The sequence below is a fragment of the Anolis sagrei genome, chromosome 4 (genome assembly GCF_037176765.1).
Source record: "Anolis sagrei isolate rAnoSag1 chromosome 4, rAnoSag1.mat, whole genome shotgun sequence".
NCBI classification, from domain to species: domain Eukaryota; kingdom Metazoa; phylum Chordata; class Lepidosauria; order Squamata; family Dactyloidae; genus Anolis; species Anolis sagrei.
Window position 1 is genome coordinate 176,491,621 of NC_090024.1, and position 24,564 is coordinate 176,516,184.

Genomic DNA, 24,564 nt, shown 5'->3' on the forward strand with positions numbered 1-24,564 from the left:
CCTCACAACCCCCCCCCCAGGGGTCCCAGCCCCCAGGTTGAGAAACAATGCCTTAGCTGTAGTACTCAATCTCAAATTCTGTTTAGTAGGGGATACTTGAGTTATGATGGGACAACAAGTGGTTCGGGGGACCTGTGAGTACTTCTTAGATAATGTTGAGTGCCTAAGCCTTTAGAAATAGCACAATTCAAATCCACATTCTTGGAAATAGTTATGTTTTTCTTAATGTGAAAGAACATATGTAAGACTAATCAACAGCTGGATTTACTTTAGTCAAATACATAGCAAGAATTTTGTGGGTTGTTTTCTTTTAAAAAAAGAATGATTAAATTTAATTTGTAGATACCCAAAGTTCAAATGTCTTCAAAGTTTAGAATCATGTCTATTTCCAAATCTCAATGGAAAAGTTATTTGGACCTTTTTCTGATGCTTGTCCAAGTTTTGTGCAATCAAAGGAATAGACAGATTTGTCACAATGAGAAGTCATGAATAATATTCATTGGATGTTCTGATCTTACCACTGAATGAATCAGCTTCATAAAATATCTGTAAATAACCTATTTACAATCCATTGTATAATTGGCTGAGTGGAAAAAGAGTTGTCAATTTCTGGGAAAAGTGTTGAATCAAAAATAAATTAAACACACAGGAAAATAAAACAACCTCCTTTGGGGAGTTCTAAGTGGAGAGCGTAACCTCAACATTACAATGTTTCTCTTTAGTATTTTGAAATCTATAGAAATAGGAGTAGGAGGTTAGCAAGTTGTGGAGTGAAGACAGAAATTCCTTCACAAGCTATTTACACCGTGAAAGTGGTTACTTTCACCATGAACTGGCTAGACAAGATGATACAATGCAAGGCTTTTTCATGGAGGTTGGACTTCTAAGCAAGCTATTTGTAAAGTTACATGATGGATAATAGTGAAGGAAGGGTGACATTTAAGAAGCAAGAGTGGGAGGAAGTGTTTTAAGATGGAGACTGGAAGGAATAAAAGCAAAAAATGAAGACAACTAAAAAGAATTATCAGCTGGGGAAAAAACTGTGAAAAGAAATAGAGCTTTGGACCTAGGTCCATTACAAATCCATACACATATAGCATTAAATAAAAGTTGTTGAAGTGATTAAAGTCATCTAAGAACAAAAAAATACATATTATGACTGAAGCTGGCATCGTCATTCAATGTTCATGAGATCGTAAGTCAGACTTGCAATATCATACATTTTGAGGTTACATTTGTTGATGACTGAATGTGACCTTCCCAGAAACCTATGTCTCAAGCCAGAGAACACCCCAACAGAAGGGTAATCATTTCTTAGGTCCCTAATCTTCAGGACATCCAAAACTCTCCAGAAATGGGGTACTACCAGGCTTAACATTTAGGTTTTTGAAGAGTACCATCAGCAGAGATAATTATGATAACAGAACTCAATTGGCATAGTTGTGTCAGAAAATGTAATAAAATACAAGACAAAAACCTACATTGCTAGTCACAATAAAAAATATGTAAGTGTGGGACAGCAAATTTCCACAATGCCTTATTCTAATATAGTGCTGATTGAAAAACCAATAGCTTTGTTATTAATCCTCATAGGTTGGACAATTTTAACAAGGCACATAAATGAAGTACTACTTTTGAATAACAGGCAAAGGTGTTAAGTGTGGGTAGGTAGAGACAGTTTATAAATGTGACAATCAATGTATTTATATACAAATTGAATATAACAGAAGGTACTTTTGTGGGCTGGGGACAGACTATCATATTCATAATTTCTAGCACAGGTTGGCTGTATTTGTGTTGCATATGAAGAATTTGTTCCATCTCATAAAGGATATATACAGAGAAAGGTTTTCACAAAAAAGACAAGGTGAAGCCACCTGTTTGGGGTTCTTCGATTGTTCTTTTCCTGCATGGCAGGGGTTGGACTATATGGCCCATGTGGCCAATCCCATCACATCAGAAAAGTGGGACATAATCCCAATAAATAAATGAATAAATAACCTAATAGAGCAATAGAAACAAAAACATCAAAATCAAAATATTAATACAATCTTCACTAACAAAAACCACTTCTAGTTCTACTTCTTACCTTGTTTGTTTCTTGTTCATGCATGAAAATAAGAATCTTTAATATTTTCCTTCTGAAAGATAAGGAAAGTATCAGTCTCAAGCGGGTTTTCCAATTTGCCAGAATATTTTTTTCTGCAGATGGCATGAACTGCGCATACTGCATAGCTAAGCTACACCTGGCAACTCATTGCATGATTTTTAAAAAAAATCAGAAACATCAGATAAAGGTTCACCAACCAGCCAATATTCCTGTACTTGATCTGTGGCTATGCTTTGTTTTACAAATTAAATAAAAGTAGATTTGAGTGAGAAGTGTTTCTAAAAATTACAGAAACCACGAGAAGAAAGTGTACTGATGTGTTAAGATAGCCTTCCTTGTCAAGAATAAAATTATCTCTGCATATTTTCCATATTTCTACTTTTCACCTATGGTACCTACTTCAACCTGTTCTTATAATATTGATTCAAATATACCATTCTGGTAGTGTCAGAATACTGCAACACCATAAGCAAGTTGGAAAATCATCTCCAAATTCATTTGGATAATAATTATCTAAATTAAGAAGACTTTTTAAAAATAAAAAAAAATTAAAAATGTAAGAACCAAGAATAATTCCTCTTGGATCACTGGGATTTGACTAGAATGAGAAAAAATATTGGTATTTCAAAGGCAAGAAGCAAGCCTACCTAATTGAAACTGCAGGTAAGATATTGTAAGGCACATTTTTTCCCTATGAAGACCATATATGTATGGTTGATGGCCTTTGGAGTTTCATTTATCAGTGGTAAACAACAGAGAAACATGCTTTCCTTACCTAGTAGGGGACCTTAAAAATGCAAAGGTAACATTTTCTTGCAAGGTCTAAAGGAAGCATGTGTTCACTTGAAACAAAACCTATCTGTGCTTGATAGGGATCTTCAGCATGTCTGTACACTGGCCTACCTAGAGGCAGCAGCACTTATGCAGAACTCTGCCTACTCCCCAAATGAAAGACAACTCCTTCTCCATGAGATATCTCCCTGGAATGAAGGCTGAGTCGGAATGCCAGATGACTTCTCCTGTTAGCACCCTTTCCCTGTAGGCCTTTGTGTTGGATTTCCTGGATTCACTTGAACAGGGTGGAGTCTTCTAAGCCATCTTGGGATTTCCTTTGTGTGACAATGCATATTTCAATGATAAGAAACAGATTTATGGAAGCTGTGGATACCTCCAAGCAATTGCTTGGCAGACAGTTCATGCTTTGGCACATCAATATGCCCTTGCTCCTTTTTCCCATTCCTTTGTTATGAACTTATTATGCAACAAGCAGTGACTAATTTATCAGGAATGAACCAGAGACTGGCATTTAAAACTGTAAGGAAATGTTTTTTTAGCTTTAGGACAGCTGCACCTTATTGGAGCATCCAATAACATTGATGTCTTTAAGGTGCCAAGTAGGAACTTGACTATATATCAAGGCTTTTGGGCCCCACTGATTTCTCTCAAATGCTAATGTAAATAGTTTAAAACTGTTTAAATCTTTTAAATCTGTTTTAACTCACTAATTATATTTAACATAGAATTATAGAATCCTAGATTTGGAAGAGACCTCATGGGCCATCCAGTCCAACCTCCTGCCAAGAAGCAGGAAAACCACATTCATGGCATCCCCAACAGATGGCCATCCAGGCTTTGTTTAAAAGCCTCCAAAGAAGGAGCCTCCACTACACTCCGAGGCAGAGAGTTCCACATGTTCTAAATCAAATTACATTTTTTTGTTTTAAATTGCTTCAACCTGTCTGGTTTTTTTTTTTTTTAAAAAAATACTTCTTAGCCACCCTGAGATTTTTTTTATTATAGAATATGGAAGAAATATGTTAATAAATACATAATGGATAAATAATAATATGAATAAAACATATTTTCCTTCAGCTAACTCTGAAATTGTATGCCCTGTTCAGATGCTTGTAAACTTCCTCAGTCCTCCTCAAGTATGTGCTCAGACTAGTAGGCAGAAATTATATGTATGTAAATGTTACAATTATTGTTCTGAGCCAATTTCTCTGACGTTAGAGAAAGAGAATTTTTATAGAATTATTACTTGCATTTGCACTCAATTATTCTGCCAAGGATTTTAGAACAGAGGGCACACACTTCAAGTACTGTCTGCCATCCAGAAATTAGTAAGTAGAAGTCTTCCTTGCCTTCCTTGCTTAATTCAACCCTTTTACATCAGAAATGGAATTCATATTCTATTGGGGCTGGTGTTCATTTATCCAAACTTCCAGATAAACTGAATAAAAAGATTTCATAGTAGGTTTACTTTAGAAACACTGTAAGTTGGAAGCAACTTGAAGGCACAGAAGAACAGCAACAACACAAGGACATATTCTACAGCTAATGATAGGAAACTCCCAGTAGATTCTATATTACATCTGGTACACTGCTGCTTAGTCTGCGAAGTTAAGAGAATAGTCCACAACATCAATTGCATACCATGGAAGAACAAAAGTGCCATCCACGTAGTGGTGATACCTCTACTTGTATCTCCCAATTACCTCTCTTACTGATTTCATGTTAAACAACAACTTTTGTTCACTGGCTGTTACAAACTTCAGAAGGTCAGAAACAATGTCATGGTCAACTATAACTCTTTAGCTTGCTGAATAGAAAACTGGAGATGGTGCTTGTCATACAATCAGATAACAAACAATGCCTGATGAAATTTATTGTTCCACACAACCATTACAGGAGCTGTCTCTAGCTTTTACTTTGGCAAACCTTTTGCTTTCTACCTTCTAAAACCATTGATGGGATCTTCTTTATATGAGAAAGTTAATGCTATGTAGTTTTCTTTTGTATGCTTTAGAATTTGACTACTTGTTATGTGCCTTCAACTTAATTCAGACTTTTGTTAACTCTCTCATAGTGCTTTTTTGGAAATATATCTTCAGATGAGGTTTTCTATTTCCTTCAGTCTTTATCACACCAGGTTGCAGTCTTTCTGCAGTCTCACTAGTTTAATGAATGGATTCATACAGATTTTAGAGCACTCAGTATTACACATCTTTCTATTATTGTTGCAGCATTGCTTTGGAAATCTGTGGCCCTGCCATCAGTTTTCCAAACAGCCCTCATAGCCCCATTTTCCTGCTCTATGCCCTGCTCAGCATACATTATGGCTTTTATAATGGTTTATATTGTTTATTTCTAGCATAATTCTTTAGTTAAGGTAATAAACAAACAAACAAACAAATAAATAAATAAGAAAAGGCATGAAAACTAAGTGGAGAAGTAAAACATCCACCTTGGGAATAGCATGACAGAGAGGGAAGAAGGGGAGAATCATATTCACTGATATCATATGACTGCTGGCATATCAGCACAGAAGCAGAATGATCTTATCACATTGAGCTTTATTCATAGGAAAGTTTCAGTATCAGGGGGCACTGATGGCTTTGACCCATCAATGAAAGGAGTCCTACAGTCATAAGGGAAAGGCAATCCAGCAGTTGGGTGCACACAATGTTGTGTGATGGCTAGCTAGCAGCAACAGCTGTGATTTTCCAGATGCAATTCCACTGTGTCTTGTGCTATTGTCCTTTCTCTAAGACTGGGAGAGTATGATTTGCCAAAAGTCACAAAGTGGTTTTTCCTGAGTAAGCAGTAATTTGAACTCTGGTCTACTGGACTCTTCGCCTGATATTCAGGCCACTACATTATACAGACTTAGGATATGACTTGCACCACATTATTCCAGGAAACTGGGCATGGACATGTTTTGTTTCTCATAGGATGAAAGTGTTGGAACCAGCACTGATCATTCATACAATGATGGGATTAAGGGGATAGTCTGCAGTCTCAAATCCTAGTAGTCATGACTGAGGGAGCACTTTGACATAGCAATTCTCAGAATCTAACTACTCCAGCTGATGTTTGTTTTGACAGCTGTTTGGGGCACTCTTACATGTGTTAACCATGTGGTGCAAGTGACCCACTAATAGATGAAAGGAAAATGTCTAATATTTCTATCTGTGTCTGTCTCAAATTCCACTCAAACCAAATGGAGAGAGTGACAAAAGCCAAAGGACCTCCTTTCTTGCAAGTGATTTAGAAAATGAAATCTGCTCCTTCACCTTAGGAACATATGTCATTCAATCCTTTTAAAGACATTGGGCTAGTAAAAAAAATCCACTCCCTACCACCCAAATAGTTTGGTTCTCATCTCTCCATGAAAAACTACTTATATTATCAAATGAAGTGTATAACCATTGCAAAAAATATTTTGGGTTTTAATTAAGCACAAGAAGCTCTAAAACTAAATTAATAATGGCTTTCATAATAGAGCTAGGCACTCATCACTCTTCGTTATGAATGATTAGGTTGAGATTGGCTTTGATATAATTAATGTGCTTTAAAAATATATTTGTGTGTGTATATATACACACATAAACATGCACATATATAATATTATTTTGCATTGTCTCATTATTAATCTTCTTGCTTATGAATCAAGGATGTATTTTTTTTTGCTAAATTCCTTCTCGAAGGAGGCAACAAGTAATTTTAGAAGTTTTATTTTCCCTGTGATAAAGTATTGAAAACCAGTTTTTGAAGCCTATTCACAATTTATGACTTTACAATCTGCTTATAATTTTTTTGTAACAGAAAACAGTGGAATACTGTATCCAATTCTAGGTACCACAATTTCAGAGAGATAGTAACAAGCTGGAACATGTCCTGAAGAAGGTGACTAAAATGATCAAAAGTCTGGAGACCATGCCCTATGAAGAGTATCTGAAAGAGCTGGGTATGTTTAGCCTGCAAAAGTGAAAGTTGAGTAGAGACATGATAGCCATGGATAAATATGTGAAAAGATGTCAAAAGAAAAAGGAAGCAGGCTTATTTTTTTGCTGCTCTTGAAACTAGGGCTCTGAGTAATGGGTTCAAATTACAGGAAAGGAGATTCCACTTGAACATTAGGAAGAACTTCCTGACTCTAAGAGCTGTTTAACAGTGGAACTCTCTGCCTCACAGTGTGATGGAAGCTCCTTTCTTGAAAGCTTTTAAACCATGGCTGGATGACCATCTGTCAGGTGGATGGACTAGATAGTCCATGTTGACTCTTCCAACTTTATTATTCTATGGTTCAATGTGATTTTGGATTGTGTCAAAAGAACTATAGTGTCTAGGGAGGTCTTGGTGCCTCTGTATTCTGCTTTGTTCAGACCTCGCCTGGAATACTGTATCCAAGTCTAGCCACCACAATTTAAGAGAGAGAGTGGCAAGCTGGAATGTCTCCAGAGAAGGGTGACTAAAATGATCAAAGGTCTGGAAACCATGCCATATGAGGGACAGCTTAAAGAGCTCAGAATGTTTAGTCTGCATAAGAGAAGGTTAAGTGGAAACATGATAGCCTTGTTTTAATATTTGAAAGGATGTCATAAGGAAGAAGAAGAAAAGCCATTGAAATCCATAAGCACATGGACAATTTCAACACAAAGGAAGAAACTATGAAAATGAACAAAATTTACTACCAGTACTGAGAAATAGCTGAATCAAGACAGTAACTAATGAACACCCCTCAGTCACAGGAAGCCCCCAAGCAGCAAACAATCATGGACCAGTGAACACCACCCAGACAAAGGATACCTCTAGGCCAGAGGTTCTCAACCTGTGGGTCCCCAAGTGTTTTGGGCTACAACTCTCAGAAATCCTAGCCAGTTTCCCAGCTGTTAGGATTTCTGGGAGTTGAAGGCCAAAACATCTGGGGACCCACAGGCTGAGAACCATTATTTTAGGCAATAAATACTCCAGGGGAACAGAGACAGATGCCCTCACTATTGACTATGCAATCTTCTCAGTTACTCACATGCTAATGGATGATCCTACTAAAACACATTCAAATCAAGTTTGCTATCTGCACCCTTCACACTAGTTAATAGACATTGGTTCTTTCTCCCACCCTGAACATTCCACAGATATATAAACTCCACTTGCTTTACCACCATCAGATCCTCTGATGAGGCCAGCCACAGATATAGGCAAAACATCAGGAGAAAATGCTGCTAGAACATGGCCATACAGGCTGGAAACTACACAGCACTCCAGGAGCCATCTTGTTTTCACTCTGGAGACCAGGGCTTGGAGCAAAACGTTCAAATTACAGTAAAGGAGATCCCACCTGAATTATTGCCAATTTGGAGCAGCTCTGAGTCACCCTTGAAGTTGAGTTAGAGTGGGGTAAAAATACAGTAAATAAAAAAATTACAGTAAATGAACTAGGAAGTACTTCCTGATCATAAAAGCTATCCAACAGTGGAACTCACTGTCTTGGAGTATGAAGGAAGCTCCTTTTTTCGAGGCTTTTAAACAGAGGCTGGGTGGGCATCTGTTTAGGGTACTTTGACTGTGCTTTTCCTGCATGGCAGGGGGTTGGACTGAATGACCAGTGTGGTCTCTTCCAGCTTCATGATTCTATTATTTACTGGCTTGAACATGCTGTTAAAAATAACAGAAAAAAATGAGATGAGGTTGTATGGAGGCATCTAACTGTCTTTGAAGTGGGTGGATAATATCTCACTCACTTTCCCATGTAGTTGACTTTAAAGCAATCTGATAGGCAGACTGAAGGATTTCAGCTCCAGAAAGATAAATACAGTAGGCCCATATATTATATGACGGATCCATTGCATATAATCTGGATACAATTCTTCTTACTTGAAATAAATTATTTTTTTGTTTGTAGCTTTTGTGTATGTGTGTCAGGAGCAACTTGAAAAACTGTAAGTCGCTTCTGGTGTGAGAGAATTGGCCATCGGCAAGGACATTGCCCAGGGGATGCCTGGATGTTTTGGTGTTTTACCATCCTTGTGGGAGGCTTCTTTCGTGTCCCTGCATAGGGAGCTGGAGCTGACAGAGGGAGCTCATCCATGCTCTCCCCGGATTTGAACCTGCGACCTGTTGGTCTTCAGTCCTGCTGGCACAAGGATTTAACCCACTGTGCCACCAGGGGCTTGAAGCTGAAGCATACCAGAGAACCATACTGGAAGACCTAGTGATGTCTAGAAAAGTGGTGCAATTCTATGGTCAATTTCCAAAGCGATTCTATAGTACTGAAAGCTCTTCACATATAACTGAAACCACAAGCTCATGTAATAAGAGGGGCCTACTATACAATGACACTAAGTTGCTAGCTTCAGACAGAAACTTCTTCCTGATAATTGCTGGCCAGAAAGCTAGAATTTTCCTTTTTTTCTTAAATATAACCCAGATGCACTGTTTCATGAGCATGCTCCCCCTTTTTAATCACTTTAGTTTTGTTTTGAATCTACAATATTTTTCCATACTGCAGGTTTTTAAAAAACATGAAGAGACTGGGAAATGATTAAATGTCTTTTCTGATTGCAGCTGGGAAAAGGAGGCCCTGAATAATTTTGCCAGAAGGAATCCAGAACCACAACGGGGTGTATATTATCCATATTATTGGCCTAATATTTCACGCTGATTTTCTGCTTACAGTTCATGTCAGCACCTAAATTGTTATATTCAACCTCTTGAAAATGTCTTCTAGAGATAAAACATTCACATGCATGCACATGTGTGTGTGCACATTATAATCCCGCTAAAGTCAACTCTTGTTCCATAATGTAGTGATATTTACCGGGCACTGATCATTTTCAGCTGTTTTGTTTAATTCAACTGAGTCGTTAGCAAGACATTAACAGAGAAGATGGCTGGATGCATCCTAAGAAGAATTTGTATATCTTTGGAGAATTCATTCACCACCAACCCATCCGGCTATTGGCCATTTAGATCCTTGGAGCTGTTTATGTCTGATGTACATTAAGGAGAGGGATGGCTACCCTTTACGCATCCTTTGGCAACTGTCCAAAGAGAGACAGATGTTATGCTATCCTACTATTTTCACTAATATTTTTTCTATGCACATGAAGGGATGTTTTCATCCAGTAATCTCTAGTGTGCCGATATGTGCATTTTCATACTGGCAAACCCCATCAATTCCCACCTCAGATACAGATCTTAGTTTTCAAATTCTAGGGAGCCTATAACATAACACAGATGTTTAGACTACATTCATTGTTAGAGTTTCTGTTTTGTTATAAATGGCCAGGTTTCTGTAGTGGTTCAAGTGCACTGGACTCAAATCCCTGGTATACAATGAAGTCTTGAGATACCCTGTGCGCATCAGGATTTCTTTGACTCAGTTCACTTTGTGTAAAATGGAACTGGTAGTATCCTCGCTCGCAGGGTTACTTTGAGTACAAATAGAATATAGTTTCATAGTTCAGGTACAAGGAAAAAATTACAGGAATAATAAAGTAGTTCTAGCCTTTATCAGTGTTCACAATGGAGTCCAGACACTCTTTCACAGCACAGGATACTTTCTCAGGATGGATGATTAAAATATATATTCTGGAGATTGTTGTGATTTTCCATCACTCTCTCCCACAAATGATCCAACATGATTACTTAGAATTTTGTAGATAGTTAAATTCATTTCCAAAAAGCAGGCACAAGATTAATAGAGAAAAGTTCTATACTTTTCTAAAGTGAATAACTTTTGCAGGTGTGGCATTGCCAACATCTAGACAGTGAGGGAATACTTAGCCATGAAACAATTTTGCCATTCAAGGTCATCATGTGTGATAGAAATATAATGCACACAAACATCCCAAAAAGCTGTAGTACTGTAAAACCCTCATATCTGTGGGGAATACATTCCTGACTGGACTGTGGTTACCTAAGAGCCATCGCAAACTAGGTTCCTGAGGGAGAAAACCTTGCTAGCACGTCCCTGACGTCACGAGACTCCGCCTCTCGCCCCGCCCCTTTCTCCACCTCTTTCTCCGTGCGAGAGTGGTTTTTCCTTTGCTAGGGCAGCATTGCCAGCATACTCTCTCAGTTGGCAGAATTCAATTGAGAGAATATGCTGGCAATGCTGCCCTAGCAAAGGAAAAACCACGCTGGCGAAGAGAAAGGGGTGGAGAAAGGGGCGGGGAGAGAGGTGCAGGCTCATGACATCAGGGACTTGCTAGCAAGGTTTTCTCCCGCAGGAACCTAGTTTGCGACGGCTCTTAAACTATGGACACTACTGAATATCACTGAATTAGCTTATTTCCAATGCCAGGATAGCATAGAGTTGTATTGGAAGACCTAAAGCTTCCTAGGAATGTATTCTATCTAGGAATCCTCTGTGTCCTCCAATTCAACTTTATGGTAGCTTCCAGGGGGAGCATACCATAGAATTATCTGGAAAACCTCACACATTCCTAGAAAGACCACTTTCCTCCAGAAACAAACAAACAAAAGTGTGGTTATGGTTTCTGAATGACTTACTACAAATGGAATAATACAGGGTGTGTAGCTGCAGAATTGGCTGCACCAGTTGAACTTGGAATATACATTGAAAGCTGCTCAATCAACCAAAAGTAAACTAGTTTTTAATGCAAACTATCCCGCAAAGTGTTCCTGGTCAAAATGGTCATGTGCTGAAACATTAACCCATCAAAGAAAGAAAAATTTATCCAGCCTCTAATGCACTAACTTTTTACATCTTCATCTGTGCCAGCATTTCTCAACCTGGGAATTGGGACTCCTGAGGGGGTCATGAGGAGGTGTCAGAAGGGTCACCAAAGACCATAATAAAACACAGTATTTTCTGCTGGTCATGGGGGTTCTGTGTGCGAAGTTTGGCCCAGTTCCATCGTTGGTGGCATTCAGAATGCTCTTTGATTGCAGATGAACTATAAATCCCAGCAACGACAACTCCCAAATGTCAAGCTCTATTTCCCCCAAACTCCACCAGTGTTCATATTTGGGCATATTGAGTATTCATGACAAGTTTGGTCCAGATCCATCATTGTTTGAGTAGTTCACCTACAGCTCTGGATGTAGGTGAACTACAACTCCAAACTGAAGGTCAGTGCCCATCAAACCCTCCCAGTATTTTCTGTTGTTCATGGGAGTTCTGTGTGCCAAGTTTGGTTCAATTCCAGCATTGGTGAAGTTCAGAATTCACTTTGATTGTTAATGAACTATCAAGCCCAGCAACTACAACTCCCAAATGACAAAATCAATCTCCCCCCAACCCCACCATTATTCAAATTTTGGAGTATTGGGTATTTGTACCAAATTTGGTCCAGTGAATGAAAATACATCCTTCATTTCAAATATTTACATTACAATTCGTAACAGTAGCAAAATTACAGTTATGAAGTAGCAACGAAAATAATGTTATGGTTGGGGGTCACCACAACCTGAGGAACTGTATTAAGGGGTTGTCCCTGGTTGTTTCCTCTCTGCTGTTTTGCTGTTATAATTTTAGAGTTTTTTAATACTGGTAGCCAGATTTTGTTCATTTTCATGGTCTCTTCCTTTCTGTTGAAATTGTCCACATGCTTGTGGATTTCAATGGCTTCTCTGTGTAGTCTGACATGGTGGTTGTTGGTGTGGTCCAGCATTTCTGTGTTCTCAAATAATATGCTGTGTCCAGGCTGGTTCATCAGGTGCTCTGCTATGGCTGACTTCTCTGGTTGAAGTAGTCTGCAGTGCCTTTCATGTTCCTTGATTCATGTTTGGGCACTGCGTTTGGTGGTCCCTATGTAGACTTGTCCACAGCTGCATGGTATATGGTAGACTCCTCCTCTAAAATTATAACAGCAAAACAGCAGAGAGGAAACAACCAGGCACATCTTAACACCTCTCAACAGGGTATTTTCCCAGGCTCAGCCAAGCCTTCAAATGCTAATGAAGGTGATCAGTTGAAACATTCACACCTAGCTCCAGCAAGGAAGAGCTCCTTGCCCCACCCCAGCCATTCCACAGATATATAAACCCATTGTCCTAATTCCAACAGACCTCACTACCTCTGAGGATGCTTGCCATAGATGCAGGCGAAATGTCAGGAGAAATGCTTCTAAAACATGGCCTTATAGCCCGAAAAAACCCACAAGAACCTAGTGATTCCGGCCATGAAAGCCTTCGACAATACATGGAATTCTTCTCTTTGCATATACAGTATAGCAATCTTGTTGCTATGATCGCATACTGAAGTAGTTTTCCATGGATCTTCTTCAAATGTTCATTCATCACACCCATAACAGTTTTGGTTTTAATTGAATCTTAACCTTTAAAACCCTTGGCATCAATGTATGTATTTGAACCAATTTTAAAGGCTGTTTTTGTTTACAAGTCCACCCTATATGATAAAACATCCCTTCATTTCTCAAATTTCCAATCTAAATTGGAAACCCCTTTATACTGGCTCTTCTTTTGTTCCTGCCCCATTAGACCACTGCTGGTTTACAAAGAACAGTTGTGGATATATGAAGGAAAGAGTAATGAGATGCTTCCAAAACTAATGCAAGACCCCCATCTTGCGCCATTCTTTACCCAAGTGCATGTAGTATCATATGCCACAATTTTCCCCAGGAAGTCTATTATTCCTTCTAGGATTTCTTTTCCACTACAGAAGGAAAATAAATATATGATAGCTCAAAAATAGATTTCTACGCTAATGTCTTATATTAGCAAAGCCATATTTTCTCCTGCAGCTTATGATGTTAGGATTTTTGATCAGTTGAATATGAACCTCGTTGCTTTTGACAAATTTTATCCCACCGGAGCCAAAACTTCCCAGTTTTAGTTCCCTCTCAAGTGAGCTCCTGAAATGACAGACATTTCATTAATGCACAAGCATACATACTCAAGAACACATTGGGCTGTATATGATATAAAGAAGGCAAAACAAAAAATGTCACAGATCATAGGGAACATCCTCTAGAGCAGTGGTTCTCAAACTGGGGTCCCCAGATGTTCTTGGCCTTCAACTCCCAGAAATCCTAACAGCTGGTAATCTGGCTGGGATTTCTGGGAGTTGTAGGCCAAAAACATCTGGGGACCCCAGGTTGAGAACCACTGCTCTAGAGAGCTGTGAGAAACTTTTCCTTCATTATTTTTAAACAAATTTTCCTTCATTATTTTTAATCAGCAACTTGACACATCAGAAAGCTGTTGAGGGCCACACATATGTTAGTCAGTTGGATTAAAGGAATCTATGTAGTACATTATGCAAGCTCTGGAATGCCAGCATTTCATATGTCAAAAATCTTTGTTTGGGAAAGGATTAGGGACTCCCCAGGAAATAATAATAGCTGAATTGGGAGTTTTAGGGTTTAGATTGATGAGTTATTTATTCTTGTGTTCCCCTAATTCCCTTCCAAGGTTGATGACAGAAGGTGTCAGTGACCCACAAATACTTTTTGTTAGATAAAAGTCTACAGGGAATATAATGGAAAAGTCTTAATAGCTGGAGTTCTTCTGGTAAGTGCAAATGACATTTGGCAGCATAAGAGAGCTGACAAAGTTGCCAAGTTTAAAGGTCCATTTATTTTGGAACCTTTTGCCTTTTGTGCTAAGCAGACTTTCCTGGTGTTAGTAATTTTAAGGTGATACTGTCAAAATAATAATTATAGCTTGAAATTTCAAATGGTCCCAAGTACTTAAGCATCTACTTCCCACTAGATGCATTCAATGGAATCCAAAGCCTATTACAATTTTTTTTAAAGATATATTTGTACAAGATGTTAGGGGAGATGGGGAAAAAGAATGATACTGCCACTCTGTTTCAGGAGAATTGGACTTAGTGCTTTTAACCTTCCCAAGATTATGGTGGGAAATAGTCATTATTCAGTCCATTTCCATGTTATATTCTTGTTTATTTCTGAACACTCTCAATTGAAATGGGAGAGCACATGTCTGTTAAAACAAACCCTGATCAAAATCATGAACCGCAGGTTGAGGAGGGAATGTATCCCAGAATTTAAGATTTCCCCATGTGTATGGGTAGAATTAGGTCAGAGTATGGTGGTCATATTGTTTAGATTTTGGCTAAGGCCACAGATAAGGAGGTCCATGCCCAGCAAGCTTTCACTAAATCAGATCTGGCCAAACTGAAAACAAGCACTCCAGGTTGAAGCCAAAGCTATAGAATTTTATTACGATTTGGCCAAATAGAATGCAAGTACAAACATCATGCTTCAGAAAGTTCAAGCACATTTTCCTAGAAAAACATATGACATGTTTTTACAGTTCTGACATCTATTCAGACTTCCCACTCCCTCCCCAGATTAGCTGAGAAGAGAGGCAGGCTAAGATCCATGCCGGGAATGCCTAAGGGTTCCCCTGATGCAACAACCTGCAGGAGAAGATTCTCATGGAAGGAAGGAAGACAGATGGTGAAGGACCAATCTGTTGCAGAAGCATGACCCTGGAGGAAATTGTGATGTGGATATGCTGATGAGTTTTTATTAACTGAAGTGTCCAGTTCCGTGTGAGACAAAGGGTGCAAGACCCAAAAGACAAACGTAATTCCAGACAAGTAAGGGCTTGGCTGCCCATTCAGAAAGTTAATGAATTCATGTTTGCTGAGCTCCCTCTTCCACAGGACTGGCATACTCCCAGCCTCAAGCTGAATGAACAAACATCCTGAGCTTATCCTGGTGATAAAGAGATCATCTGTCTACACACACACACACACACACATATACACAAAGTTTTTGATATTTATCTAGCTTGGGAAAAAGCTGGAGGGACCCTGGCCATGATCTTTCCCAAGGAATTATGCAAACTGAGAACACAGAGAGGTACCTGTCTTCTGGATACATTTTGATACATATATTTGATACAGTTTATACATTAAAGAATGGACACAATACATATATAATACAAGTTACATATAAAATCTCAAGTTGATACATTTATTGAAGGGTAAGATTTGATAGATCTATTAGTGTAGAATTGCTGCTAGGTCCATCACAGAACCTCTAGCGGCTTCGACATTTTGCAACATTGGAGCCATGGAAAATATTTTTAAAATAAGGAAAAAAATCATATATCTTGTTTGAAGTCTCTTTATTGCTTATAAATCTTCGAGGAGGGAGGTGCTGTGGCTCAACAACAATATCACCAAGTCATGAGTTTGAGGCCTACATTTGCTATGGGAGATGGCTAGTTGGCTGGCTCTGGGTTTTCATTTCAGGGAAGGGGCTGGGCAGTTGGGCGAGGCAGGTAATACATTATTATTATTATTATTATTATTATTATTATGAACTTTGTAGCCTTATGGTTGATGGCTCATGTCCTGATTCTACCACTGCCTGACAGGATGAATTAATACTTTTAAAACCTGTTTCACATCCAGTTAAAAGAATCTTGTATAAATAAGGAGATGCTAGGCAGGCCCTCTTTTGTCAAGCACCCATTTTTCTGTGTGACAACAATTTCCTTTTACTGTAGAGGAGAACTTATTAGAGGGGAACTCAGTGATATTTCCTATTATTAAGAAATATAAACATCTCATGTTCTTTTTCTGTAAGCAGGCCTCAACATTTTCTACACTTGGAAAATAAAGCTCTCTACTTTGCTCACACACATTTTATACTGCTTCCAAGAAATGGTACTGTTTTATTTTCTGATTGATATTAATTTTGCCTATTTTCTAACTGTGGTTTTAGAGAATTAAACTAATTGTTTCAGATAACTAGAGCTTGGCATATTAATGGACAAAAAGTGCATTTGTTGCATTCCTTATGATTCTGCTCACTGGGTGGGCCATGAACATTCCTCTTCTTGGCTGGATCACAGTACAGGTAATGTTTTCTGTTATTAATGCACTCATTCTGCATTACCACTGTTCCAGCTTCGAAGCTCCCACACGTGGCATTCTGTGAAGCCCAATGGATGCTACATTCGTCTCCCAATTTCCACTCCACATTGATTTATTATTGCTTTGTCTTTATACAGAATCCATACTGGTTGTTCCATACAGCCTCTTCACAAATGTGCTAATCAGGTTTTGTAGCATTTTCCCTCCAGGTTGTCTCCCACAAGCTGGCTTAACTATGTGGGAGAATCGACCTGCATTGACCTCCTGTGTTTATTTATTATTTATTAATTTACTATATTTATATATCGCCTTTCTCACCCCCCCGGGGGGGGGGGGACTCAAGGCAGTTTACAACATGCTACTGGCAAAAATTCAATGCCAACATACAATAAAACAAATAAATCATAATAACTAATTACTACTTATTACTATAACTTACAAACATTAAAACCCTTAAAAATAAGACATACACAAAATTTAACATTGAGACAGAGCATGAAAATAATTTTAATATAAATATAAAAATCACAAAATCCAAAAGCACTTTGCATATTTATTCTGTTGATGTGAGGAAGGAAGAGGAACGAAGTGGCACCCCTTATAGCTGTAACAATTAAACATGTATATGCTTAAATCAGGGGTCCTCAAACCTTTTAAACAGAGGGCCAGGTCACAGTCCCTCAAACTGTCGGAGGGCCAGATTATAATTTGAAAAAAACATGAATGAATTTCTATGCACACTGCACATATCTTATTTGTAGTGCAAAAGCCACTTAAAAATACAATAATTAAAATGAAGAACAATTTTAACAAATATAAATTTATTAGTATTTCAATGGGAAGTGTGGGTCTGCTTTTGGCTGATGAGATAGGATTGTTGTTGTTGTTGTTGTTGTGTGCTTTTGAGTTGCTGCAGACTTAGGTTGACCCTGAGTGAGGGCCAGGTAAATGACCTTGGAGGGCTGTATCCGGCCCCCGGGCCTTAGTTTGAGGACCCCTGGCTTAAATGCACACATATTTATTTATTTATTTATTTACGACATTTATATGCCACCCTTCTCACCCCAAAGGGGACTCAGAGTGGCTTACAAGATAGATATACATACAATATATTATGTTATTAGCATAGTACGATATCAGTATTATATATTACTATATTGTACTATACCATTATATTGTAATATTATTAGTATGCATATACATATGCATATACAACCTGTATATAGCAGCTAATGTGGTGATCAGCAATCTGTTTTTACAAAAGAAATCAGTAGAATTCATTGGGGGCACAAAATACTGGGACGTTCTCCAATACAAGCATGACTGAAAGATTTCCTTGCCATTCTCCTCTTTCTCCACATGTAGAGAAACTCTCTTGTGAATTGCCCTTGGTTGTTAAGGAATTTGCTCACACATGTATGCACAGATACAGATCACTTAATTTCTCATCACTTGATTACTCAAAAAACTTGATGTCTCCCAGTTGAGGTCAACACTGATTCTATGTTATTTCTGAAGTGGAGTGAAATTCAAACATCTTGTTGCATGCATGTGTTTTAAAAATATTATCTATAGTGGTTCATGAACCCAAGGCAGCCATTCCTTGATAGTGCAATTTTCCAGCAGAACATGTGTAATTCGATAGAACATGGCTGCTTAACATTGTAACTCCAAGTGATAACATAAATCTTTAAAGTACATTTGTTAAAACAGCAGTGTTAAATATGCATAAAAATATATAAAACGCAAAATAATGGTTACGGCAAGTAGAGATAGTAACTTAATAAGTAGCATACTTATCTGCCAATATGTAATTGATACATTCATCTTCTTATCCTGAGAAACTTAACAATAATCTGGCCTGGGAATCTCCCTGTTATTATTAAAAGCACAATGTAAGACATAATGTTTAATACACTCCATTTGACCCAGCCCACAAGGACAAATACAGTGTTCTGCAAAGAACTTATAATATCTGCCCTTGAGACACACAGAGAGAACACTTTCAAAGCATAAACTTGTAAATGATAACACACAGTACTTAGGCCAAGTTCAATTACTACAGGCCAAGTGACTGAGTGAAATTCAACAAATTCTAAATATCTTTCAGCTCTTTTAATCAGCTGGGATAAGCTGTATGTACATGTTTTAAGCATATGCTATGCATTCCAGAACTTTGGAGCTAAAACAGGCTGGACTGCAAATAACTGAGGCTGCAATATTTAATACAATTCACTAGAGCAGGAAGGTGATTTTAGTCCTGGCCTTAATGGATCCCTTCTCTCAACCCCTCTCCCCTTATTTTAGATAATCAAATATATTACTTCAGCCATGAAGCACATACTCACATTTTTCTTTTCTTCTTTCTTTTCTCATGCCACACTTTATAGCTGCTTCTAACAGTAACTGCTAACACTAATTCATTCATACTAAGCATGAGCACTTTTGCGTTTCAACCTTATTTATATTATAGCAACATCATGATTATAAGAATAAAATGGAAGGTTTCTTGCTATCCTGCTGTTAAATAGATGTACTTAGGGAAAGGCACCGTTTTGTTACAAAGAGGGATAATAAAATAAGAGTCTGGAATCTCATACATGACTGCCCATGGCTGTGTGTGAATGTATCCATGTGTACCTTGTGTTGATTTATGGCAATGCCATTGATTCCATTGGATTTTCTTGGATAAGGAATACTCAAGAGGTGGTTTTTTCTTCCTCTAAAATATAACCTACGAATCAGAGCTGACCATACTTAGCTTCCAAAATCAGACAGGTGCCTTTATGGTATTTAAGACAGATTTTGCCAGGAGCCATTAAATCCAACATTTTATCATAAAGATATCTGACCTACAGAATTGGGGTTGGGGGAGTGGTTAATAAGAAGGAAGCAAGAATCCTGTAGCAAGCCATATCAACTCCAGTGGAGCCTGGTGTTCCTATGAGAGAATCAGCATTCATTTCCTGGAAACCTGTGAGTGGTCATCTTGGGATTCCATTGGCTGCATTGCCTTGCATTTCATACTGGTGGTCAACCCTTAGTTCCATCAGTGATACAGTTTATATCTGAATAGAATTATGCTGTAATTGATTCTCATTGTGATATAACTAGCACTAGGCAAATCAAGATTAAAGGGTTAAGCTAGACATGCCACTGAACATGTGTTTAACTTTGCTTAGATTTTCCCCCTTTTCCTCTCATCAGCAACTTCAGGAACAAGAATAGTAGGCCTGGGTAACAACGGAAAAATTTGTTTCTAAACCCGTTTCGTTTTTAGGGGTCCATTGCGTTTCATTTTTTTAAAGAATTCCAAAATTTTCCTTTTAAAAATTTTGAAATTTACAAAATTTCGTATAATTACGAATCGATTTGTTAATGGCGGACGCGATTGCACAATATGCTAAAAAAACCTCCAAATGGGACAGGGGGAACTTCTGAAGTTTCCCTCTCCCTCTGTTGTTGACTGTTGGTGTGATAAAACAAACAACAACTATAAAACTTGCACCAGACATGCGAAAATAATTACGAAATAATTACGAAATAATTTCAAAATAATTTCGAAATAATAATGAAATAATTACGAAATAAATTGAAAAAATTGTTTCGAATCTAATTTACTCCTCACACTATTCCTGCATGGCTCAATATTGGATCGTAAGCTAATTTAAATACGAATTAATAACGAATTACGAAATTAACTAACGAAACCGCCCAAGCCTAAAGAATAGTCATTCTAAGAAAGAGGCCAATTTTGGAGAATGGTTTGATCCCTATGCCTCCTCTCTATCATTTCCTACAACAAACCTGCACCCATAAAAACTACTCTTAGTTAAAAACAGAGGAAATGAGTCAGTTTCGATTATAACATGTCAAATGTCTTTAAAAAACAAAGTCAACATCTCAGCCTGTAGTCCAGGAATAAAATATGATTGGACTGGCACTTCAACACTTCTACAACCACACCTGAGAGAAGTAGGCAAGCTAAAATGGAGAGAGGAAATACACTGTCCTTATATTATAGGATCTCGTCCATGTATTTGCTTTGAATTGGATTATATGAGTCTACACTGAGATCAGATTCTGGAATATAGGGCAGTGTAGAAGGGACCTAACTCACCTCCAACATCTACTGCCTGGGAGAGCTCCCTCACTCTGGCTCCTTCCACACAGCTGTATAAAATTGAACTAGATTGTATGGCAGTGTGGACTCAGATAATCCAATTGAAAACAAATATTGAGGATTATCTGCCTTGATATTCTGGGTTATATGGCTGTGTGGAAGGGCCCTCTGTTTAATAGTAGGGTGACCAAGCAAACAGGTTCAGCACTGTTCAGCTGAGGGATTACTTGATACTGATAGAAAATGAAACTATGCCAGCGTTGTTATACAGGGGGAGTGTTTGGCAACTTACTTGGGGAGGGTGATGGAAGCCTCCTGAGCACTTAGTATGATGAAGGCCACTTAGAAACACCCATAGTCAACCAGTGGCCATTTGGTTTGGGGTTGGACATCCTCCTGGAATTAATTGGATGTCATTTCATAGCTGAGGGGAGTACTGTGCAAGGAGATATTGGGTGCTTCCTTTTAGAACAGCCAGAAAAACGCACAAACGGAGGATTCCAGCAAGAAATTCTTAACCCTGTCCAGATATAATAATACTGTCCATGGAATTACATTATATACATGAAACACTTTATTTATTATTTATTTATTTACTTCATTTCTACCTCATCTTTCTCACCCCGCAGGGGACTCAAGGCGGCCTACAAACTCCAGCAAAATTCATTGTTGCATGGACATAACAATAAAACATACTCCATCAAATTAGAAAGAAACAGTTAAAACATATGAGCAAATAAAACACATAAACAATAAAACAGATTAAAAATTATAAAAAGTGCAGAGTCTTGATATCATACTTATCCATAATAATTTTCCAGAATCCATAGTCATTATTCAGGCTGTTGAAGTCTAATTCTGTAATATTCTATTCACCAAACACCTGCATACAAAGCCATGTCTTAAGCTTTTTTCTAAAGACCAGGAGGAATGGGACCCACCTGATGTCACTAAGGAGGGAGTTCCACAGCTGAGGGGCCACCACTGTAAAGGCCCTGCCTCTTGTCCCCACCAATTGAGCTTGCGAGGACGGTGGGACCAAGAGGAGGGCCTCCCCAGTGGATTTTAAAGCTCTTGCTGGCTCATAAACACTTCCTATTGTGATTCACAGTAGTAGTAAAGGCAACTCTTTCAGAAATAATTGATAGCACTTTGATTAAGGAACTCAATTCTGAGCTGACACACTGTTGCAACACAAAATTGTCCATTATGTTAAGCTATAACAATAAAATCTTTATGTCACAGTGTTCCCTTTTCCAAACTGCTAAAACCATTTGTCTGTGGTTATGCAATCTCTCCAATGGCAACTGAGAAAAAAAATTAGGAGGTGCATGCCTGGAACTTCCAAATTCCTAAGCTCAAAAACTGTTGCCACATTATATTTTTATGTATACAATAAAGGTGCATTTACCACCATTTATATTATACATGTTTTTTGTGGGAGAAACAAGGATGTTTGTGGTTCACACCACATACACATGTGGTGCTAAACTGTACAATTTGCTTGGTAGTGGGTGAGTTTGCAGCTGTTGCATGCACTTTTAAGTAAATTTGCTTTCACCGTCAATATTCCCTCTGTAGGTTACATCTCAAAAATATGTGAAAACCATCAATTATACACATATTGCTAAAGAGAAGGCTTACTTAAAAAATAAAGGCTAAAAAAAATAAAAGTATGTCTCTATTTAACAGTGTCTTTGTGTATAATAACGTATATGTTCTACATAATAGTTGGGGTTTTGTGTGATGTTGTTATTGTGGTTTGCATTTGTATTTACTAGAATCTGCAGCATTTCAGAGGGGGGAGTTTCAAAAAGGTACCCCCAATATCCAACTTTTTTAATCCCCTGAAGTTATTTTCATTGTAACCATTGACATTTCTGGGTGTTCTTTCCCTTAGGTTAACCATAGGATAAATGGTACAGTAAGTAAAGTAGAAAACAAAAGACAGGGAGCTACCTTCGTGGCACTGAAAATGTTGCATTGTACAGTAAAATTATGTAGTGTCGTGCAAAAAAACATACAAATTTTATATGGAGTATGACCCAAACTGGGAGCCCCCGGTGGCGCAGTGGGTTAAACCACTGAGCTGCTAAGCTTGTTGACCAAAAGGTCATAGGTTCAAATCCGGGGAGCAGTGTGGGCTTCCGCTATCAGCACCAGCTTCTGCCAACCTAGCAGTTTGAAAACATGTAAATGTGAGTAGATCAATAGGTACTGCTCCAGCGGGAACATAACACCGCTCCATACAGTCATGCTGGCCACATGACCTTAGAGGTGTCTACAGACAACACCAGCTCTTCGGCTTAGAAATTGAGATGAGCACCACACCCCAGAGTCAGACACAACTGGACTTAATGTTGGGGGGAAACCTTTACCTTTACTTACCTTTTATGTCCCAAACTGCAAATCCTCATTAGTCCAGAATGATTCCCACCAGGGTTTCCCAAACCTGAAGAAACACATTTTTATTTTGATCCCTATTTTTCTCTTCTTTTTTAAACTTTTTAACTGGCTAATACAAACAATCTTCCCTCCTCTGCTACTCCCCTCTCCTCTTATTGCATCACTTTTTAGATTGTTAACCTAAAACCAAGGGCTTGGGATTTACCCCCTCCCCACATTTTTTACCTATTAGATACTGCTTTAAATAAATATGATGATGGTGGCAATTATGACAATAAATGATCATGGGAAGAAGGAGAAAAAAAAGTAGGGTAGAAGCAGGCACAGCAGCATAGAACAAAGGCTTCCCAAAGTGCTAAAGCCAAAGTTAGAATCAACTGATCATTCACTGATCAGAAAGCTTCTGTAAACCGGATCATGTGATTTGTCTATCCATCCTGGTGTTGTCTATTAGAAGTAATTCTCCAGTAGTGGTAAATCTAAATAGACAGCTGATCCTTTAATTGGAGATGCTGGGGAATGAACGGGGGAGGGGATGGGGACAGAATGGGTCGGACTGAACTTGGGACTTTCTGCATGCAAAAGCATGTTCTGCTATAACTGCTTTCCAGAATCAGTTCAACACACTTCCTGAGAGGCTTCCAAAATTTCACCTGCAGAGAAGTGGTTGTATTCCCTGGGTTAGTAGTCCAAGTTGGACCTCCTAAAGCCAACAAGAGCTGTGACATCATCAAATTTCCCGCTGCTGCTGCTGTCAAAATTCAGCGGATAAGATTTGTCAGCAAATGTTGCAGCTCTCTGTAGTGCAGGAAGATCCTGGAACATTCTCCCACACCACAGTCTTGCCAGACCACAGGGCAGACCATTCCATTCCTTTCCAGAACCAACAGGAAATGAAGGGAAGTGGAGGGGAAAAAAATACTGCGATGTGGGTGGTGTGGACGATGGCGGCAGTTGTTGTTCCTGTGGCAGTGGGGTGTCTGAGGGCTGCCAAAAAGTTATGCAAGGGCCCATGGCCTGCATTTTGCCCACACTGGATCTACATCATTTTTCAAACTATCATCACTCAAAATGATGAAGGTCTTTTCCTTCCCTCCCTAAGACTAAATCACCTTAAATGCCTGGTGCTTAAGAACATGAATATCTTTTAGTGAACCAAAATCTCTGAAAAAAGTTGCAAATAACAAATAATTTAGACTTACTGCAAGTCAGGGATTCCAGTCCTATTAAACTTTGTTGATCTCTTGAATTAGAGGAATACATGGCAACTGAGAAGATGTGTCTGCATGTCATAAA

The 24,564-nt window shown here is 38.4% G+C and overlaps 1 long non-coding RNA gene across 2 annotated transcripts in view; it reads right to left on the bottom strand.

Moving 5' to 3' along the window:
- Positions 1-3,095, bottom strand: part of LOC137096830 (uncharacterized) — a 47,519-nt gene extending 44,424 nt beyond the window's left edge. The window contains exons 1-2 of one of the 2 annotated variants that reach the window (XR_010909758.1): positions 2,886-3,095; positions 2,090-2,141 (exon numbers count right to left, since the gene is read on the bottom strand). This is a non-coding gene — a long non-coding RNA (uncharacterized lncRNA). Of the gene's footprint in view, positions 1-2,089; positions 2,142-2,757 lie in introns of both variants that reach the window. The other variant, XR_010909757.1, reaches the window with a different exon arrangement.
- Positions 3,096-24,564: the final 21,469 nt, after the last annotated feature.